The sequence below is a fragment of the Macaca nemestrina genome, chromosome 12 (genome assembly GCF_043159975.1).
Source record: "Macaca nemestrina isolate mMacNem1 chromosome 12, mMacNem.hap1, whole genome shotgun sequence".
Classification (NCBI taxonomy): domain Eukaryota; kingdom Metazoa; phylum Chordata; class Mammalia; order Primates; family Cercopithecidae; genus Macaca; species Macaca nemestrina.
The window spans coordinates 45,772,088-45,794,573 of NC_092136.1; the positions used below are offsets into that span (position 1 = coordinate 45,772,088).

Genomic DNA, 22,486 nt, shown 5'->3' on the forward strand with positions numbered 1-22,486 from the left:
GGAACTCACAGAAATCCTGAGGCAGGTTCCATATTATTCAATCAGATCTCTAGAGGGCAGGTGGGTCCTCGAAGCATCTAGGCTGGGCAGGGCTGATCCAGGACACCTGATCTCTTCGTTACACCAGCATTGCCTGCTTCTGCATCAAGGGAGTCATGCATTTCTTCCTCCCGGCCCTAGTTGTTTTCCTTTACTTCTCAAAGTACCCCCAGTTCCATAACTCATTTCCTAACCCATTGTGTTCTCATCTCCCCATTCTCTGTCCTTCACAGATCTTGGCCTTCTGTACTTATTAGTAGACTGGTACAGACTTAACTCACTCTAGGATGGAGGCTGGTAAGCCTGGGCCTGAAGGCCAAATCCAGCTCCCCACCTATTTTTGTAAATAAAATCTGATCGGAACACAGCCACACTCATTCATTTACATATTGTTTGTAGCAGCTTTCTCACTACAGTGGAAGAGTTGAATAGCTGCACCAGAGACCCTATGGCCCTCGAAGTCCAAAATATTTATTGTCCGGCCATTTGAGAGAAAGTCTGCCATCACTTGCTCCAGAATATTAAGTCCTTGAAGCCTGGGGCTCTGTTTCATTCATCTATCTCCAGTATGTGATACAGAATAAATTTTGTTTGATAAAGTGGGTGAATGCATGCATGAAGGTTAGACAGACATGATTAGATCAATTTAACACAGTTGTTACTGCAAAGACACCAATTAGAAATCCTTTAAACTGAAAAAAGATGTTCTAGTTAGCCACATTTTCTATTTAAGCCAGTTAACAGCAACAGCAACTTTTATGTTTTAATGTGCACTGATTTTATTTTTTTCCTCAAAAGCATGTTATTCTATTTCCCTTTCTTAGTAAACTTGGGTCTAATTGAAAACTCTGTGATGCTTTGGGCTGCACTGCTGAACATTAGTATCTGGTACTGAAAATCACAGGTATAGCTTTGGAAGATATTTGGGAATAGGATAATTTATCTTCCAGTTAAATGGTGGATGTTATTGGGTTTTGGTACATATATCAAAAACACTAGTTTATTTCCCTTTCATTTGCTCTTCATGATTTTAATCATTAACAGTTTAATAACTTATTAAGTATATATTGTATAAAAGGCACTATGCTAAGTACTGTACTTGCATCACCTAATTTACTCCTCACAATAACCCTATGAAGTAGGTACTGCTATATCCCCATTTTACAGATGAGGAAACCGAGGCTTGAAGAGACTAAGTAGCTTGTCCAGTGTCAGATGACAGGTATACATCTGTGTGGCTCCAGAGTCTGAGCTGTAAATAATCACTCTATAGCTCACTCATTTATTCACTATACCAACAAATATTAAAGTACTTAACACAAATACTTTAATGTCTCTGTATGCCAAGTCCTACAATGGCAATGGAGAGAGAAGAAAATGAGGTTCAGTCCCTGACCTCAAGTAGCTCACCTGTGCTCATGAAGGACCAACAAGATAACCATGGAACCTGAGGAGGACAACTAGAGAGTAGAATAGGGTGCAGGAGAACTCAGAGAAGGGGCTTCAAACTCAGTCTCCAGAGGTCAGGGAAAGATTTCTAGAGGAAACAAAATCTAACCTAAAAAAAAAGATGAGTCAGAAACTTGGTGGGAAGAAGGATGAGGAAAGTGGACCTCTTCAAATGGAGAGCTGCAGTGACAGAGGCTGATTATAAGAGAATATGGCCTTTGCATGAAAACACATACTATTTGATATGGCAGAAGCTTCCAGTAAGAAGGGAGGGGACAGCAAAAAATGAGGTCAGCTCATGGAGTCTTATAGGCCATGGTGAAGAGTCTTCAAATAATTAAAGAGAGAGGAGAAATGGTGATTCAGTGTTCCAAATTTTATGTTAAGAATTTTACCTGGCTACAATTTCCCTCTTCTCAACAGAGGTCATTTTCCCCTTTATGAAAATCAGATAACTTCTGACAGGGGATTTCTCCCCCATGCCCCACTGAAAACCCAGCTCCTGGTGTACTCCATGATCAACTGAGTTCCTTGAAAGCACAGTGGCTGGAAAAAGTCAGGACTCCACAAATATGCACCACATGAATGCACCGGATTAGTGCAGCAAAGCTGTGCACCAACTTTAACTAACCTTGGACAGGTTACTCCAAGTGTGGAAGATAAAGCTCTAAGGGTATGCTCTGAAAGGAGATAAGAAAACAGAGATAAACTTCTCTGTATAAAAAAAGAGGAGAAAAGTAGAAAGGAGAGGAGAAGGGAGGCAAGGCTGAACAATAAAGCAGAAGGCTGGAATATTAAGAACAAAACAAAAGGTGGCCATGGAGAAATTCTAAGTGGCAAGGGAGCTGAAGAACTTTTAAGAACAGGAACAACAATATTAAATTTTCAGCAGTTTGTATTGCAATCGTATAACCCCTCCACAGCCTTAAACTTTCAGGAATAGTCTGCAATGCCCAAAGCCTGTCTCACTTTTCTGAGAATGATGTGGGGTGATTCCAGTGGGTAAGAGAGGGATATTACACAGAGAATGAAGATCCATGACCTGTAAGTTCAAGTATTTCGGCAGAACAGACTAGGCAAAAATAGTGACCAACAGTAATGTGACACCACCTTTATCCCAACAAAACAAAATAAGCAAAGGAAACATTTCCAAAAAGATTGAAAAGGACACTGGGTCTTCCACATGTGAGTTCTCCAACTCACATTTAATGCAGCATAGGCTGGCAAATGACTAACAATTGATTCCGAAAGGAAAAAAAAATGTTCTGATTCACAGTGTTTGCCGATTCCTGTGGTGTAGATACTCCTGCTATGGCAGATTTCAAGCTACCAGCACAACATCAACAGGCTTGCAAAACTCCTGAAAATTAAAAAATTCACTCTGATGTGCTAGTAGAAGCCGACTCCAGCAATAACACTGACTCGGGGAGCCCACAGCTGATGTCTAGGTTAAAGGCAGTTTCCATGGATCAAGCCTTCGCTTAGGTTTTGCCAAGACAAGGTTTTATCCAGAGTTGTAGTAGTTTTTGGAGACTATGCGGTCCCTATAGGAGACTAAGGTAGGCACCGGGATAAGAAAGGCTTAGAGCTAGTCGCCAGCCATCAGGTAACTATCATGTGATCAAAGTACATAGAACTAAAAGGAAGCGCGGAGGTCAACTAGCGCGATGGAGGAATCTAAGGCCCAGAGAGCATGGTTACTACTCAAGGTCACTCTCTGAATTAGTAGATCTGGAATTAGAGTTTTGACAGCCTCCCTCCTTCCTCTCTGTGCTTCGAAGTCTCATCCTCTTAGGGAAAGGCACGGCACGAATTTGGCTTATAACCGGGCAGCGGCACACATAGGCAGTTCTGGCTAAATTTGTACATTTTGCTAGTTTACAATTTGCAGGATTTCTGCCTCTCTCTGTATGAAGAGGAGCTCTGCCAGGGATTGGTGTGAGCTTAAGAAAGCTAGCCAGAAACCCAGCTGACAGGAAGATAAGACTAACTGGGGTGGCCAGCAGTGAAGGAATGAGCAGACAGGTTTCTACAAGACAACATACAAGGATATGGGACTGATGGGATGTTACAGACTGGGAAAGGCTCCCCTACACTCTCATGTTAATCAGCAGGAAATAGAAGGGCAGAAGAGGGAGGTCCTTTTATGTTCTTAATAAAGCCCCAAACACAAAAAATACAAAATGTACCAGGCAATGCCTCCCTTTCGCTGAAAATGAGATCAAATTAGGCACCCTAATTGTTTTTCAAATGATTTCTGACCTGGTTATATTACACAAAACAGGACAGAGTGATTCAAACCTGCTGTCAATACAGAGTCAAGGAAAGAAAAATGCCAGCGATTCTGCAGCTGTCCAGCTGGAATCCTGGAGGAGCAGATTTCATGACGACTCTGATGCACAGAAACAAGCCAAACTGCCAGAGCAGGAGTTAAACCAAATAAACCTGAAGGATATCAGTTTATTAGGAGGAGAGTCTTAAAACAGCAGCCAGGAATGCATGGGTTTCCCTGGACAACTCAGATTACATGCCCTATCCCTGCCTTTAGTAACATGAAGCACTAAAATGTTCTGATCAATCTAGTTTATCTCCAAATTGCAGTTAAGTTTTCAGCTTAGGGAAGTCAGTCTGTAAGCAAACACACTGGGTGAGCCAAATGTATACATACAGTGATGTTCCTTAGAGGGGTTAGCTGGGTATAAAGAGAAATAAGGCACAGTCTGGGTCTCTGGGAAATTTACACCAGGGTTAGAAGAAGAAACAATGCCTATAAGGACATGGTCCCAAGGGCGAGGGTTTCTAGTTAAACTGACAGACGGTCTTTATGACAATGAGCATTTGACGCGAACTCTAAAGAATGCATTCCTTCATTTAATGCATCTCTATTTCGTGCCAGGTTATGGGGACACAAAGATCAACAGTGACCAGTCTCACAGGGCTGGGTAAGGGGCGTCAGGCATTCTAAAACATTACATTGAAACAAGTTTTCTTTTCTGTTTCATTTATTTAACATTTTGGTAATCAGCAGCACAGACACTAAAGTCCAAATGTGTTTAAGTGGAATGTAAACATTTGCTCAAAGCTGTGGGTGTCTGAAAGCAAAGAGGACTTTTGCAAGAGATACAGAATCATACAAGAATCACTTTTTTGCTCTTATTCTGCAAGCGAAGCAGCAAAATGTCCTAGAGTCCAGATGTAAATTCCATTTCCATTTTTTCTATTTCAAAAACATTGGCCCTAGCTCATCTTGTCTTTGGCAGTTCACTAAACTTTATTTAATGAGATAAGGTTGAAGAACTACTACCAAACACAGACATTTTGCTTAAAAATTAGAATGTAAGCACCAAAAGATTAAGTCAGGATGTAACCCAGTAGAAATTCAATGATGAAATGCCTGCAATCCATCATTTTTGCCAGTTAGAATCGCCAGAGTGGCTGCAGATGTTACCACTTGCACTCTCAAAGGTTGAGAGCTGCCTTTTGCTAACAGATGCTGAAACCTACTAGGATTTAGGTGGCCCAGAACTTCATCACCACAGAGCTCTATCAGGTTTCCCCATGTCCACAAATAAACCGATCACTGGATCAAGATGTGCTCTCCCTTTCATGTAAGCCAACCAAGTTATTAGCAAAGCTCCTTGGACAGAAGTTTGGAGTCTCAGCCTTTGCTGCAGCTCTGTCCCCCACCAAGAAATTGATTTCTGCCCTGACTGGCTTGGGTGGGCATTCTAGGTCATCTACTGTCTGAGGTCAATTTCGAACTGACAAAGAATTCTTAGAGTGAGGTGACAGGGTAAAACATGAAAGAGATTCAGAAAGCCTGGGTTCTGATCCCTTTTTGACCACCATCCTCTCAATTCTTCAACAAGGATTTATTGAACATGACAGGCATGCTCCCTGCCCTCATAAAACTTGGAGTCTAGCACCAATTTGCTGGTTAGAATTGAGAAAGTCATTTTGCCTACTTCATTCAGACACCTACACATATGCACACACTTGACTTTCCTCTATCAAGCCATGCCCCCTTTTACCACCTAGAGTTTGCACACGCTGTTCTGTCTAGAATACTCTTTCCTTATTCTACATAGCTAATACAGTTTTCAGCTTAGACCTCACTTCTTCCAGGATACCTTCCTGACTCCTCCAAGATTGGATAGGATGCTCCTTCCAGATATAAATGTCCTATAGGTACTTATCACAGGATATTACAAGTGTCTGTTTCTGTGCTATGTGTCCTGTCCCTATTCCAAGCACACCATCTGGCACATGCTGGGATTTCAGGCACCATATAGCCAATAGAGTTGGCTACAGTTCACTTCCAGCTCACAAATATTTGCTGAGCCCTGTCCTTGCCCTAAATGAAATCAAGACCAAAAAAACAAAAACAAAAAAAAAAACAAAAAAAACACCATGTGCTTGCAAAATGATGACACTGTAAAAGCCAATGAGACAGGGATTAAGCATTACCTTACACTTAAGGGCATTGCGGGGGGAGAAGTGATCATTGTCCTAAGAAAAATGAGTTCAAATTATCACAATCTTTTTACATGTGGCATTTGGTTTTTTTAAATTTAATTTTATTTGTTTTGGAGACAGTCTCACTCTGTCACCCAGGCTGGAGTGCAGTGGCACTATCTCAGCCCACTGCAACCTCCGCCTCTCAGGTTCGAGCAATTCTTCTGCCTCAGCCTCCTGAGTAGCTGGGATTACAGGCGCATACCACCATACCTGGCTAATTTTTTGTATTTAGTAGACAGAGTTTCACCATGTAGCCCAAGCTGGTCTCGAACTCCTGAGCTCAGGAAATCAGCCTGCCTTGGCCTCCCAAAGTGCTAGGATTACAGGCGTGAACCACCACGCCCAGCTGGTTATTTTTGTTTTTCTCTTAACATGCTGATATGTCAGAAAACAAACTCCAGAGCCCCTCTGATTTAGAGTGTCCCTATATACTTTCAAGAACTTCATACTCTTCCTTTAAGTTCCAATTCTATATGAACTCACCTTGTCTACCTTCTCCTAGTCCCTAAGATTCCACTTTCTTCTCTGAATTTCCATGACTCTGACTGCCTGGACCACTCATCTGCCATTGGCTGGTTTTGTTCACAGTTGCACCTCCAGCAATTTGTACAGCATTTAACGTAAAAGAGGGGCTCAATGACTAGTAAATTTAGTAGAAACTAGCTTGTATGATAGCATGAGGGTTAAAAGCAAAATACTAGCTTTGCAGTGATGCAGATTCTGGTTCAAATCTCAACTCTGGCCCTTAGCTGCATCATGTAGGCCCATTATTTAACCACTCTGAGCTTCAGTTTATCTATAGGAGATGTTACTACTGACACTTCCTAATAGTGATGTGAGGGATTAAATGAGACTATGTATGCAAAGTACCTAACACACCTCCAGGCACATAATAACTCAATCACCCCACAATGGGCAGCTACTGTTACCATTTTCTTTGTTGTTACTGTTTCAGGGCTGCCTTTCTATTCACAGTCCATCTCCTCACCTATATTATAAGCAGTTATATAAGTTATTATATAACTTTGTAACCTTATAAAGTTATTTATAAGGCAGGCATTTGTAACATCTGTTGTTGACACACATGGAAGGCTTTAGGATAGTGATGAAGAGGAGGAGAAGGAACATGAAGGCAACTATTACTTCTTCTGATGTCACTAATTTGCAACCCTATAGCAGGCTTTTGATTTCAAAAAGAGCAGCTGAGAAGTGGGAGAAGAAAAAGAACAAGCTTGCTTCTGAAGAAATGTGCTTCCCAGAGATTCCACAGCCAGGAATCTCCTCCTACCCCCAACTCCTCACCTCTTCCCTGGCCAGAGTCTTTGCTCACTAAGGGTATGGCAAGCTGTTTCTATGCATTAGCATCAATTGACAACTCAAAGTTACAATCTGTTTTTATCTGGATCAGAGGCAGAAAGATAAATGTCTCAGGCATTACTTAAAATTCCTAGGCCAGCACCAAAGGCCTTCAATCTATGCTGTGGTTCCAGAGGGAATGCCCAGAGCAGGGTGGCCAGTTACCTGTGTCAATGCTCTGTTTACTGCCTGGGGTACTCCTGGAATGGGGCACTGTCTAGAATTGGGGTCCCAGAAGGAGGGGGTACATACAGTTCCATCCCATATGAACTGGATTAAAGTTAAATATATACAGGGAAACGAAGACCAGAAATTCTCTCCTTTAGTATCCTTGAGGCAAAATCAATACCCTTTTTTTATTGAAGGGAAATACCCTTATTTTTTTACTGAGGTCCAAGGAAGGGGAGACATTTAACCACTAATATTTTGGCATAGAAGAGCTAGAGTTATAATATCTACTTGAATATGGCATGAACAGAAAGCCATTTTTAAACCACTCTATTGACATATAATTCACACGCCATGAAATTCATGTATTTAGAGTGATTCAATGGTTTTTAGTATCCTCATACTCATGAAGTTCTCCAACCATCACCACAATCTAATTTTAAAACATTTTCATCATATCAAAAAGAAACTCTAGCCACTCCTCATCCCTCCTCTACCCCCACCCCACAGCCCTAGCAACCACTAATCTATTTTTTTGTCTCTATAGATTTGCCTACTCTGGAGATTTCATATAAATGGGATCATACAATATTTAGCCTTTTGTGTCTAGAATGACATTTTTTTAATGACAGACTTCAGCGGCAGACTCACTGACTGCTCAGTGAATAATTATCCAGAGCTGTGCTGTCAAATACCATATCCAATAGCAAATGTGGCCATTTAAATGAATTAAAATTTACTACATTAAAAATCCGATTATTCATCCACACTAACCACATGTCAATTGTTAACAGTCACATGTAGCACTAGTGGCTACCATATTAGACAGCACAGAGTGTAAGTTATTTCCATCATTGCAGAAAGTACTGTTGGACAGTGCTGCAGAGGATAGAGGCACTTATTTATTCATTAAATACAGAGCAGCACTCTGTGAAATGTCTCCTCCTCCTGGTGTTGGAGAGTTACCAGTGAGGATGAGGAAGAGGTTAAGGGAGGAAGGAGGGAGTGAACGGGTGGGCCAAGAAAAGCTCAGTATACCCTCCTCCCACCCCACCACAATGCTACTTCCAGTGCCCTGAGAGCTCCCACACCCACCCTGGACCTCAAAAGCTCTCTGTTTAGTTAAGCTCATCCAAAAGGCAGATATGCCAAAGCCTTTGGAAAGACTTCAAGGAAGCCAGCCTCTACCTTAGCCGTTTGATGATTTCTGAAGCGTTACATGTCAGAAGGTGATCTGAGGGGCTCCTTAATGAGACTGAACAGTTCTGATCAGTTTCCGACCAGCAGTGGCCATTCTGGTTGCCAAGATCATAAGCGCTAATGCTGACTAACACCTCAAGGCCAGAGCCAGGGCATCTTGGCACACTCAGACTGAAGGGAACACAGAAAGCTCCCTGCTCCTTTGCTGGGGGCTGCCTGTGAGTTCAGCTACAATGTCTTTCCTCTAATCTGTCCAAAGACACTGTAGTCACCAGCCCCCAGCAATGGGGCAGCAAGTTGCAAATTGTGGGTCTGGATGCATTAAGACAATCAGAGTGCCCAGACTGAAGGATGATAAAAAACAAAAGGAAAAATAAAATCATATTCAGAGAAAAGTCCTTTGATCCTTCACCTGTCAGAGTACTTTGTTCCAAAACACTGTGGAAAAATCATCAATTCTGACTTTCAAATGTTGTTTTATAGGAGTATAATTGGCTAATTTCCTTTCGTTTAAAACTCTGCCAAAAGATGTATCTTCTTTCATCTACTTTAACCAATTTATAAAAAAAGGAAAGGACAACCTAACAAATGCTTCTTTCAGTGTTTGCTAGTTTCAATCAATACTTCCATCTCAAACTCCCCCTCCCCCTAGGAGTGGCAGTGGGGAGATTTCAACAATCAATAAGTGACATTTCTAAGATATCAGGAGCAAAAGATAACAGGGTGGATAGTTACCAAACTATGTCAAGTGTGCATTTACTAAAAGTTGTCCTTTCAGTGAAGGTCATTCTGTGTTTCTTGGTCCCTTGGTTTTCAAAAACACCTTTCATCATGGTTGATCAGGGAGACAGGAGGCTGAGCAAGAAGAGGTGGCTACATGGGTGCTTCAGACTTTTGATCTGAAGCAACAGACCAGGAGTGGAGAACTGGCTCTCTGAGGTTCTCAGTCAGCTGCTGTGGTTATTTTCTCCTTCATAGTCATTTCTGACTTTTGGACATGTATGAAATCATTGATTCAACAAACCTTATATACACAATTCAGGGTATTTTCCCATATGTTTCATCTCATGGAAACCATACAATAACTTTACGTGGTTGGTGCTATCCTCATTTCCATTTTAGAGCTGAGGAATGTCAAGTTCAGAGGTGTTAAATGACCCATCAAAGCCACACAGTCATCAAGCAGAGTTGCTGGGACCAGACCCCAGGTGTCCTGAGCCCAAGTCTGGCATTCGGATCATCTTCATCACACAACTTTTGCCAGTTGGTGTGGGAAAGAGAAAGCAGAGAAGTGTAGGCCTGTGAATACCAAGAATCCCAAAGGCTGGAGAATGGGCTTGGAGAACAGGCTCAAGTGGAGTCAGACCTGTTTTGCAGAGTTCTACTTTAACAGCTGGTTCCTACCTTCTTCCCTCGGCCACAGGGGCCTCATAAAGCATCTGCTTCTTAGAGACACCTTCTATGGGACTGGGGTAACCAAGGATGCTTTGGCTGCTCTCCCCCATGAGTTCTTAGAGCTACATGCCCCCATAACTTATAGGAAACTGCAAGTATGTCTTAGTACATCTTAAATGAGCTCAGTGCATTCTCATTTTCATGCAACTACAGTGGAAACAGACCATTACCTTGACAACTGAAACCAATCCATCAATATAAATTCACTGGGTGCAACCTGTTTATTGTGGTAGATTGATTACAAAAACAGCCCCTAGTGTTCACCCCTTTCTGTGCCATGTATGCTTTGCAATGTGACTTTGCAGCTCCTCCTTCAGTAGGTGGAATCTGTTTCCCAATCGCAAGAATTTGGACAGGTCACATGACTAGGTTTGGCCAACAGAATGAAGACAAAAACGTGTCCTCATTCAGAGCTTAGGCCTCAAAGGGCCTTGCACATTTCAACTCTCTGCCTTAGAACTCACCTACCACCAGAAAAATAGCTTAGACCAGCCTGCTGGGGGATGAAAGACCATGTAGAGAAATCTGAGTTGTCTCATCTGAGGCCATTACAGATCAGCCAGCATGTAGTCAACATGCCAGATGCCCTCAGACATAGGAGCAGGCCCAGCCGAGACCCCCTGAAGCTGGTGTACCTTAGCAAGACTGTCCCATCAGCCTTGGGCATGTAAGAAATCATACAAGGCTATGATTTGAAACCATTCTTTTTGAGGGGCTGGGGAGATAGGGGTGAGTAAGGCACCTGTTTCACCAAACTTATCAAGGTGAGAGGGTCCAGAAAAAGGTTTGCCCCCTCAAGTTTTAGTATTAACTATTTCCTAGGCAGTAACAGGTTTGAAGATGTTCTGGGGGAGACAAACACTATTTGTGTTGGAAGGTATGAGCCTGAAATGGTTCAAATTGTGGCTAAAAGAGCAAAAGCTTGGAGTCAGGTGACTTAGGTAAGAATCCTTGCCCTAGCACGTATGTCCTATATGGAAAAGTCCCTCTCCCTCACAGGTATTCACTGGTTTTCACTCCGAGCCAGATGAATGTAACATAAGCCAAATTAATTAATTTAACATAAGCCAAATTAAGCCGCCTAAGAAGGTTCATTACTGAAAGTCAGAGCCTCATTCATGCATGAACAACCGGACAGAATGAATGACTCTCTAGTATACAGAAATAGTTAAAAATAGGGCGCAGTTTCTTCCCTACAAGGTCGAAATTACTGGCTCTTCCTGGACTCTCTCCCTGGTTTTTCTTAATGAATACTGCCCCCTACAGCATGTCACTGAAACAGATTTTTAAAAAAAATTGCATGAACATTCCTATCTGGCTCTTAAATCAGGGCAAGGAATGATCCAAGTGTTAAATGGTGGAAACCACATATGCAACTTCTGACGAAGTAGCCACGATTTCCTCTGTGTGGCACCCATCCCTGACCGTGAACTCTCTGATGGCCTCCGAGCATGAACTTGGCAAGTTCAAGACAATTTAAGTGAAGTTAAGGGAAAAATCTTCCCAAGTATGTGAATGGAGTAAAAGAAGTCATCACAAACGCACACAGGCATATCCACATAAGATGCAGACTTTTCCCAGCATACAAATGAATCCTAGAGTGCAAGTGGCACCCTCAAAAATAAAGTGCATTTTTGGAATGAATGAAGGCTTTTAAGGGAACCAATCCAAAGGTGGGGTTTTGGGAACTCTAATAAACTGTGGGGATATGTGTGAAATTACTGAGGTGGAGGAGACTCTTCCAGAATGAATCACACCAACTCTACCCTTGCCTGGGGTAATCAAATGCTAGATTTGCAAGCAATCTTAGAGAAAATCTATTCCAACCTACCTGCTATTATAAGAAACCTCACCTGTAGCATCCCTAGCAAGTGATGATGAAGCCTCTATTGAATACCTCTGGGGTCAGGATACTCACTACTCTCAAGAGAGCCTATTCAACTGTGAGAAGACAAATGTGAAAAGTTCTTTTTACAATGCACATATGGAGCCAAAGTTTGCCTCCCTGTAATTTTTTTTTACTTCTACTCCCTATGGCCAGAGAGAGAAGGAAAAAGCTAGTTCAGGATATAGATCTTCATTTGTGCAAGGGAACTGGTTTCGCTCCATAAAACTGTTTTCAAAAACATCTTTTATTTCCAACCATTGTGTGGGAGAATGGGGATTGTGGGCACAACGGACCCCTGCAAACTTTGGCTATGGGTCTCACCCTGAAGAAGTTGTACCTAGTCCAGAGAATTAAGTTTCTACCTAATCCAGAGAATTAAGTTCATTCCTATTACCCGCCTTTTTTTTTTTTTTTTATAAGAGCAGTCACTACAAAATGTAATGATACTGTTTGCTTTTGTTTACTGCCTCTTCCGTCAGACTTTAAGTTCCATGCAGGCAGAAATTATCTGGTTTTTCACTTTTGAATACTCAGTGGCTGGCATAATGCCTGGTACATAGAAGACATTCAATAAATAACCTCTGACACATGAATATATGAAGGACTGGATTCCAAGTACATGAATGTATAATAAAGAAAGGAGAGAATCATTTATTCCACACTATACAGTCTGGTTTAGAATTATTTGCCTCCTAAAAATGGAACCAAATCTAGCATAACCTTTTTGCAGCAAAAATCAACTAGTGCCTTCAAAGATCCTTCTCCTTAGGGCTAAATCTGATCCTTGAATCCACCAGCTGGCTGCCTGCCCATGTGAGTGGGTGGACGGCTTTGTGAAGACCAATTTTAGCTCAGGCCTGCTGTCAGTTCCTCACCACTCAAGAGAAAGTTTTTCCACTAGGCCACACGAACCTGATCACACCCACACTGTGGGTTTTCTCCACTTCACATACATTCTCCTAAATTGAGGAAACAAATGTGGGGAGGCCCTGTCTGGAAGAAAGCATTTAGACAGTCTGCAAGTCATTATCCTCCCAAGCACAGTGCCTGAGAACGCCAGGCTAGAAACTCTAGGAGCCACACACAAAACCTGGGCAGTAGGGGGCAGCAGAGACTTACAGTCCTAGGCTGTCCTGGCGCCAAAGGACTTATTTTTCTTTAACTTTGCTTTTTCCAAGCTATGTAATTATAGCTTCCCCACTCCACATTTAGATCTCCCACTCCACATTTCAGAAGAATGCTGTGATTCTCCAACTCTGAAAAAGGAGAAGGGAGCATTAGATGTTAAGAAGCCTTCTTTATCTTTGCTCTTACAAAGGAAGCAGGCCAGGTTATTGATTTCCATCAGCAGTTGTTATCTGTGCATTGTCCACAAAGTTTGGGGAGCCTTGCCATCATAAGAACTAGCATAACCATTGCTAAGGAATCATGGTAGGAACCCCTAGGACACTAAGAATGTGAACTGTGTCCCACGGGGCCTTGGCACAAACCACTGTGTAGCATGACCATTCATCCACAGGGCGTGACACCTGCAAATGGCCCATGTGTCACTCTCATCACCAAGTAGATATACCGTGAGCATTGTCTCAAATATTCTCAGTGCAACCCACTGACACCTTCATCAGGAGAAGATGGCTCCCTGGCACGGGGGCTACACACTGGTATCCTAATGAAATGCACACATTGATGGAATCACAAAGGCAAGCTGCAGCTAAGAAACAAGCACTTTATTTGTGAGAGTCAGGATGTCATGTCCTCGGCCCAGAGAGGCAGCCAAGTACACATTCACAAGAAACTCCTCAGTAAGTAGTTGCAGCTACATGAGCTGCCAGGCTTTACCGTTCAGGGTCTCTCTCCTCATTCTGACCAGCACTCCATGCTTGACCTTCACATTGTGAACATGGGCTACATATGCTCACAGAAATGTTAACTTCACTTATCCCAAAATGTATGTATCTTCTCGTGCTGATGAACACTGTCAAATACCTAAACTTGGAGGAAACAAACTTTTTAAAGAGGACCTTAAACTAAGGAATGACTAAACTAAGCCCTGACTGCAGATGAGACCTTGATAAAAAATGAGTATTATGAGAGCACCCAGAAATGTAAATACTTCCCCCTCCCAATGATCCTTGAAATGAAATTGAATTCATGAATGTGTGATGCTTTCCACGTAACAGATGGAAGTAAGAGAAATGCTGAGATTTATCATCTGAAGATCGGATGAACATCAACCAATCATTTTCTATTCCTGAGACAAGACTAATCAAATAGATCTTTCATCTTTCCAAATGATTTATTTTCTTTTTCTCTACTCCCTCTGTTACAAAAAGCCAGGTTTATTGTATTTCAGAGAAAGGATATATAGCAGAACCATAAGTTCACACATTGGTTTTGAAATGTATCCATTTTTAGAGAAAAACAAACATGGTGACATTCTTCTTCTTCTCTGTGAAAAAAGGATGGCTTCAGCATTAAAGGTGATTAGTTTCACACATTAGAGGGATTTTTGTGTCTCCTCTTCTGAAGGCTCTTTTAAATTACACAGATCAAGAAAATGACTCCCAAAGTGGGAGAAACAGACTGCACCAGATACAATTTCTTTCACCTTGATGTTTGATTGTAATGCTTGAGGTTAAGGACAAAAGCTAGGGTGGAATAAGGGCAGTTGGGCATATCAGTCAGGTCCCTCTCTAAGGCAGCTTATAATAGTGCTCGCCCTTCCTCTGAACAGGACAGTGCTCTCCTCCACATGAAGTACCACCAAGCTCTGCAAGTGCCAAGGAGACAAAGAGCAAAAAGGTGATTCTCCAGCTAGGGAAAGGTGAGTCAACTTCTCCCTCAGAGCACCTCCTTGTCTTGTATTCCCTCTGCTCCCATATTTAGACCCCCAAAGGGACACTTTCTTTTTAATTTCTCCAGTCTAAGGAAGAATCTATTAGCTCAGCAGAAACAAGACAGCAATGAAATTGTAAAAATGAAAAATGCAAGGAAGAACTTTGCTAAAGGTTAGTGAGGCAATAGCACAAAGCCAAAAGAAAATAAGACCTATGCAAGTAGCTAAGTCTACCCAGTATATGTTGCTGGCTCTGAGAATAAATTTAAATATGTATATGATAAAAGGTATACATATATTTAAATGATTCCCCATTTATTCATCTCCTGCTATGTGCTAGGCCTTTGTCTGGGTGTCTTACTATATTACCTCCATTCCCCATAACAATGTACTACAAAGTAGTTGCTGAGAATTAAAGGGCAATTAAAAGGGAGTGTTCTCTTTTCTCGCTCTGTTGCCTAGGATGGAGTGCAGTGGTGTGATGTCGGCTCACTGCAACCTCTGCTTCCTGGGTTCAAGCAATTCTCCTGCCTCAGCCTCCCGAGTAACTGGGACTACAGGTGTGTGCCACCACGCCCAGCTAATTTTTGTATTTTTAGTAGAGACAGGGTTTTGCTGTGTTGACCAGGATGGTCTCAAACTCCTGATCTCAAGTAATCCTCCTGCCTCAGCCTCCCAAAGTGCTGGGATCACAGGTGTGAGTCATCATGCCCGGCCGGTGGGGTTCTTTTCTAAAGGTAACCAAGAAGTCCTGCTAACACTAGGGTTCTCAAGCTCCAGTGCCTTAAGATCTCATGGGTGTGAAACATAAACTTCTAGGCTCTTATTCAAATATATGAATTAGAAGGACTCAGTTTGTAATGCCTGGGGATTTGTCTTTTTAGCAATTACCTCAAGGGATGATGAGATGGACCATGAATCACACCTTGAGAGACAACAGTCTAGAGTTTTAATTGGGTTATGCAAAAAATGAGAAAGAATGCTTCACATCTAACTTTCTCCCATCATTAGGACTACAGAAGCCTGCTGCCACTTCAAAGATAAATCAACTGAATCTCAGAGGTGAGATAACTTCCTGTTGGAAAAGGATTAACAAAACCTTTTCCTCTTTTAGATGAGAATTTGACCTTGGGTTAACCTGCTAACTGTTGCCCTGGAAATGTGATAAAGATAGAATGCCCATTACTAAGCAACATTGCTTGTGGTAAAAATGATACATCTGGACGGGAAAAACCATAAATGAGGTATAAATACCTCTTGGGGACACCATCATTTTGAGTTTCTCTGAGTTCTGTGACAATTGGTTGGGCCTAATCCTTGTGGGAACCCTAGAATTTATACTTATGGGGCTGTTACATACTCCCTTGGGGTATGTGACTTTTAAGCTGGACGGACTTGTGCACCTGCCCTATTCAAATATTATTCCCTCACACCTGAGCTGTTACCTGGGGGTGAAGGGGTACAGCACTAGAATGGTGCTAAGCACGGCCTGTGATGGTCTTTTGAGGGTCATCCTGAGCAGATGCATTGGTGACCATGACATTTGCCCAGAGTCATACTTCTGGGAAGCGGCAGAGCCAATACTCAAACGCAGTGATCTGCCTTCACAGTACTTGCTTTCTCTTTGACTGCAAGTCCCCAAAACTGCTCTCCTGAGAAAACTGAACACTGGCCCCAAGACCTTGGTACAACTTCTTGTTTATTCCTCCAGTGATCTGTGAAGTCCCTAAATTTGGCAGCATCTAATCCATCCTGCCTCCGTAGCCTCAACAGGTGGTCTCACTGGTCATTGAGTTCCATTCCAGGCAATATCCCAGAGAATTCTTTAAATTCAATGATGCTACCTTGGTTCGCACCTCTAGGTTGGCTTTCTAAGCGCTTTGACAACTATGGGTTCTAGCTAGAAGGTCATAAGAACATCACAGCTGATTCCCAAAAAGAGATGGCTATCACCCTCTCTAACCAACAAACACCTAAGCTCTCCCTGGCCTGGGATAATAGCTCCAGCAATGACAAAGGTCTCTTGATGACCAAGGGAGGCCCTAATCCATCACAGAAATGATCTTGCAGAAGTTTACGCTCTACGGGCCCTCCATAGAATATGAGTTGAATAACACAGTGAACCCAACATATTTGCTGTCAGATTAACACCCAGATCAGGAAATGTAGGACGAGTCATTCCTTCCCAGCCTTCTTTTCCTTTTCTCTAAGCAAAAATTTTGAAATGGAAATCAATACAAATGATATTACTTCTCGGAAGTCCTCCCAGAGTCTTCCTGGCTACGTTCATCTTTTTCTTCAAAACTTTGAGCATCTCTCTATTATAGAACATGTGAGCGTCATTCCTCCCTAAGACTGTGAGTCCCTGGGAAGCAGAGTCTGCGTCTCAATTCTGTCTGCCACGACAATCGGTCCAGTGCCGGACAGATAGTAAGTGCTCTATAAATGATGATGAAATGAACAAATGAAGAAAGTAACCTGAAACAGGCCACCCCAACCGTATTTATGTCTGCGTGACTTGGACGACTGAATTAATTTCATCTAGGCTAACCTGCAATTTTATGTCAGAATCCTGGTTAATAGCAGGACATGGGCAACTTTTCCATGGTTACATCTCCTAATCACTAGCTCAGATAAATAACTTGGTTTGCCAACCATAAAGTGACATGTTTATAGAGATTCTAAATCAATGGCCCCAAAGTTGCTCAGACATGACATAGTGCTGAAGGTTATAAAACTCTGTCTCGAGCTATGTCTGGCTCTTTTCTTCTGCTCATGACAAGGAGTGAACAAAGAGGAAGGGAGTGACACGGAACGAAGACCAGAGGAGGAAACCCACCAGAAAGAACAGATGGCGCTCCCATCAGATGAGGCGCAATAGCCAGTGCCAACTAAAGAATTCATTCACACCTCACAGTGGTTTGGTGATGGAGGGCCTCAGACTCACAGAGGGGAAACTGAGGCTGGAGAAGTATCTTGAGAGTAGAAAGTTTGATCTCAAACTCAAGTGCTTTTTGTACTATGTTAAGGCAACTGACTGTCAAAGCAGTGTCAGTAAACAAGGCCAATTTTTATCAAATGGTCTTGTTATTTCAGCTTCTTAAAATAATTTGCCTCATTTCAAAAGAACGAAAGTATTTTTTGCCGAAGACAGTGATAAAAGTGCTATCAAGTATGTAGAGAAAGTAGCCCTCTCATATCTTGTTGATGGGAATATAAATAGGTATAATCTTTTGGGAGCAAAATTTGGAAGTATTAAGGAAACTATACAACGTGCATACCCTTTGTTACAGCAATTCCACTGAAATGGTTATGTACATGTAAAAAAAAATACAAGGATATTAATTTCAGTACTATTTTAAACATCAAAAAATTGGAAACAACATAAATGAAAGTGATTAAACAATATTGTGGTAAATCCATACAATGGAAAATTATGTGACTATTAGGAACAAAGAATGACCTATATGCATAGACGAGAAAGGCTGTCCATGTACTTGGCGATTTCACTTAAAAGATTTTGAAAGTAATATCAACGTGTGTATGGGTACAGAGCTTCTGAAGAACAATTATTTATAAAGCACTTTAGAATACTATTTGGAAAATAACAAACACTAAGAAAATTTCATCTATCAAAATGTGATCATACATGCATAAAAATATGGAATAATATAAACAAAGGGATAAACGGTGGCTAATCTAGGAGGTGGGGCTATGTAGGGTTGTCTTTTAAGACATTTCTGTGTTATTTGAATATTTTCCCATTATTTTTGTAATGAAAATAAAGATGTGCTTTCTGTAAAATGAAGAAAACCATATTATTCAGAAGAGAGTATCTTCTATATGCACATAAGTCAGTCTAGGAATACCAAATGTTTCAAATTCGTAAGAGGGACCAAATACTTTAGAAATGTACTAGATCCCAGGCAGTGTTAATTCATTCAAAGGATGTGAGAGGAAAGGAAGATAAAACAGGTAATATCACAAATATTTTAAAAGACAGCTATTTCTTTGTCCCTGAAAATCTGTGATTCTGGTCTGGAGCCCTAGGGCCACTTGGAGTCAGCAGAAGTGAGTAGTCTTCCGGTGTCCTGACCATCTCTGGACACTGACTTTTCACTGGCAAATCTGCTCACATGTACCACAGGTCAGGCACAGATGTGGCTCATTGCTGCTTGCAGGAGAGAGAAAAGGAAATCAAAGGCAAATCTAACCATGATGGCAATGATGATACAACAAACAACTTGCAGGTTTTCCTAAAGGCTCTGCAGACTTTCCTTCAAACCTCACAGGCAAAATCTGACATCAGTCTTTGGGAAAACTAGTAGGTTATGTTGCTGTCTGGGAATATTTTTGTTTTTTACACATCAACTGTGTACTTGGCCACCACCTTATGGAACAAGTGAATGAATTTCATGTGAGTCTCTAGGCCTTTTCTAGCTAAGAAGTATTATATATTATCTCTTTTCTTCAGCTTCACATCTCAGTGGGTTGTTCTGTGTAACCAGAACTAAATTCAGTGATGATGGCAGGAGGGGGCATGATTTTAAGATAAATCCTTTAGGATTTCCCTACAAAGTATAAAGTGCTCTATGGGTTTTGAAAAGTTGCCTGTTACAATTTTTAATTCCTCTTAATATTTTTAAAAAATTGGGACTAAATGTTGAAATATTTTTGTCACTTATTGACAGAATAATGAATTTCTAATTGAAGTTACTGATGTCATTAGAGCAATTCTTCAGAGTGAAATTCTTAGGTCAATGGGGTCACACATTAAAGTCTATGAATTGCAGGCTATGACATGGATGACCCTTGGGGACATTATGCTAAGTGAAATATGCCCATTATTTATATTATTCCATATTTTTATGCATATACTATCATATTTTGAAGATAAAATTTTCTCAGTGTTTATTATTTTCCAAGCAGTATTCTAAAGTGCTTTATAAGTAATTATTTAATTCTTCAGAAGCTGTGTCCCGTACACAAAAAGAAAAATGCTGTGTGATTTCATTTGCATGAGATATCTAGAGTTCTCACTCATAGAAACAGAAAGTGGTTGCCAGGGGCTGCTGGTGGGAGGTGGTGATGGAGAGTTATTGTTTAACGGGTACTGAGTTTCAATTTTGCAAGATGAAAAGGTTCCAGGGATTGGCTGTACCACAATGTGAATATACTTAACATTATTGATTAAAATGGTTAAGAGGGTTAATTTTATGTTATAGGTATTTTGCCACTACTGTCTGAAAAAGTAGTCTATGAATCGGCTCACCTGAGAGTGCAATGCCAGAACCCGAGCCAGTCAGGGTCTGACTCACTTACAGGAAGGATGAAGGAACAGGGGTGATGGGATTACAGCACGGAGTTTACCTCACCTGAAAACAGTCCACGCCTCAGCTACACAGCACCCACCACAACAAACTGTGGTTCATCTGTTCACAAGAGTATCCCTCCCCGAGGCGGAACTTCTTAAGGAGAAGGACAAGAGGTGACCTCGCCCAGGTACCTGTTGTGTCTTATCCAGGTAGTTATTTCACTCTGCATGTCGGCTGGCTACCTCAGGAGCTGCAATCAACAGGTCAGGTTCAAGGGAGAACACAGAAACCAAGGAAAAAGGTGAAGGAAATGCAGCAGTTTCTGAAAGTAAACTTCCACGGCCTTTTTACCTCAGGATGGTTGAAAAAGTTAGTATTAAAAAAAAAACCTGGGACAGCCCAGGGTAGGGGAGAGAATAAATGCACCCTGCTACAGACTGGGACCACCATCAGTTGTTTTTATCATTGTGAATCCTCACAGGAGTTTTCCAGTGTCACAGCTCACATAACACTCTCACATGTACCACCCCACCTTATCCTCATAACAGACCTCCCCAAGGACAGGACGAAGCCAGAGTTTGAATCCCGGAGTGGAACCTGGATACAATTCCAGTGCTTAGTTACCAGTGAGGGCAAGTTACTTAATCTCTATTAACCTCATTCTCTCTGCCTGTAAAATTGAGTTAACAGTATTTACTTCACAGAACATTTATAAAGATCAGGTACCATACTGAAAATCAGGCCAGGCACAGTGGCTCACACCTGCAATCTCAGCACTTTGGCAGGCCAAGGCGGGCAGATCACTTGAGGTCAGGAGTTAGAGACCAGTCTGGCCAACATGGTGAAACCCTATCTCTACTAAAAATACAAATATTAGCAGGGCGTGGTGTTGCACACTTGTAATCCCAGCCACTTGGGAGGCTGAGCTAACACTGTGCCATTGCACCCCAGCCTGATTGACAAAGTGAGACTCCATCTCAAAAAAAAAAAAAGAAAAGAAAAAGAAAATCAAAGTTCCCAGCATATAATATGCACTTAATAAATAAATATGATGGCCAGGCACAGTGGCTCATGCCTGTAATCCCAACACATTGGGAGGCAGAGACGGGCAGATTACCTGAGGTCGGGAGTTCGAGACCATCCTGACCAACATGGTGAAACCCCATCTCTACTAAAAAGACAAACTTAGCTGGGCGTGGTGGCACATGCCTGTAATCCCTAGGGAGGCTGAGGCAGGTGAATTGCTTGAACCCGGGAGGTGGAGGTTGTGGTGAGCCGAGATCACACCACTGCACTCCAGCCTGGGCAACAAGAGCAAAACTCCATCTCTAAATAAATAAATATGACTTCCCTTTCTTTCATCTGACACTAAAGTCTTTCCCTGGTGCACTGCCTCTACTAGAATTTGCACCATGGTCCTTTAAGGGGCCTCGTTCTCAGGCTGCTCAGAGCAGATGTGGGAGCCTTTGCCCAGGGCAGGGGCAGGTCAGTTGCCGTCCTAGCATTGGTGGGCACACGCGTAGGCGGCTGTAGAACACAGTATCCTTCTACACCTGTCCCATCCACTAGGAACTTTTACCTTTATTTTCTCAATTTTTTGAACTTGGGTCTCACATCCATCTTTCAGACTCTTTTATGATAGCTTCTTCCCAAAGGAGCATGGGGCAAGGGCAGATTGGCCCGCGAGGAGAGGCCCAGCACAGGCTTTTCCTAACACCTTCCCAACTTTCTCCTCATGTGCCGGCCAACCAGCCCTCAACTGGCAAAGCTTCAAGCATTTGCTTCCCAATTCCAGGGAAAGCACGGTATTAATCATGGTTCTGAAACCGAAGTGCCTGGGTTCAAATCCAACTCCATCTCTCACTATCTCTGATAGGACTTCAGCAAGTACTTAACCTTTCTTTGCTTTAGTTTCATCTTTTGTAAAATAGGGATAAAATAAGACACATGGTAGGTACTCATAAAGTAGCTTTTACACATCAATGTAAAAACACAAACCTTTCTATTACATACATATACATACATACATAAATATATACATATATAAATGCATTGTGAAAGTTCTAGATGGATATATATAGAATGGTATATATTTGTACTCTAAGGAAAATAGACAGGAGAACTTTTATCTGATACTTGTACCATTTTACAAGCATATATTATTTTTGTAATCTAAGCACACTTAAAAAACACATGGGTATGGTGAAGAAAAGGAAAGTGGGAGAGAAGAGGGGAAAGAAGGGGGAAAGGAGAGAGAGAAGA

General features: G+C 41.8%; 1 protein-coding gene and 1 long non-coding RNA gene across 14 annotated transcripts in view; one reads left to right on the plus strand and one right to left on the minus strand.

Moving 5' to 3' along the window:
* Nucleotides 1-22,486, minus strand: part of LOC105486999 (neuron navigator 2) — a 767,789-nt gene that overhangs the window by 207,627 nt on the left and 537,676 nt on the right. The gene's annotated exons all lie outside the window — the stretch shown is intronic.
* Nucleotides 14,540-20,966, plus strand: LOC139357496 (uncharacterized). Its single transcript, XR_011610776.1, has 4 exons — nucleotides 14,540-14,897; nucleotides 15,372-15,469; nucleotides 15,921-15,971; nucleotides 20,135-20,966. It is a non-coding gene; the product is annotated as an uncharacterized lncRNA (long non-coding RNA).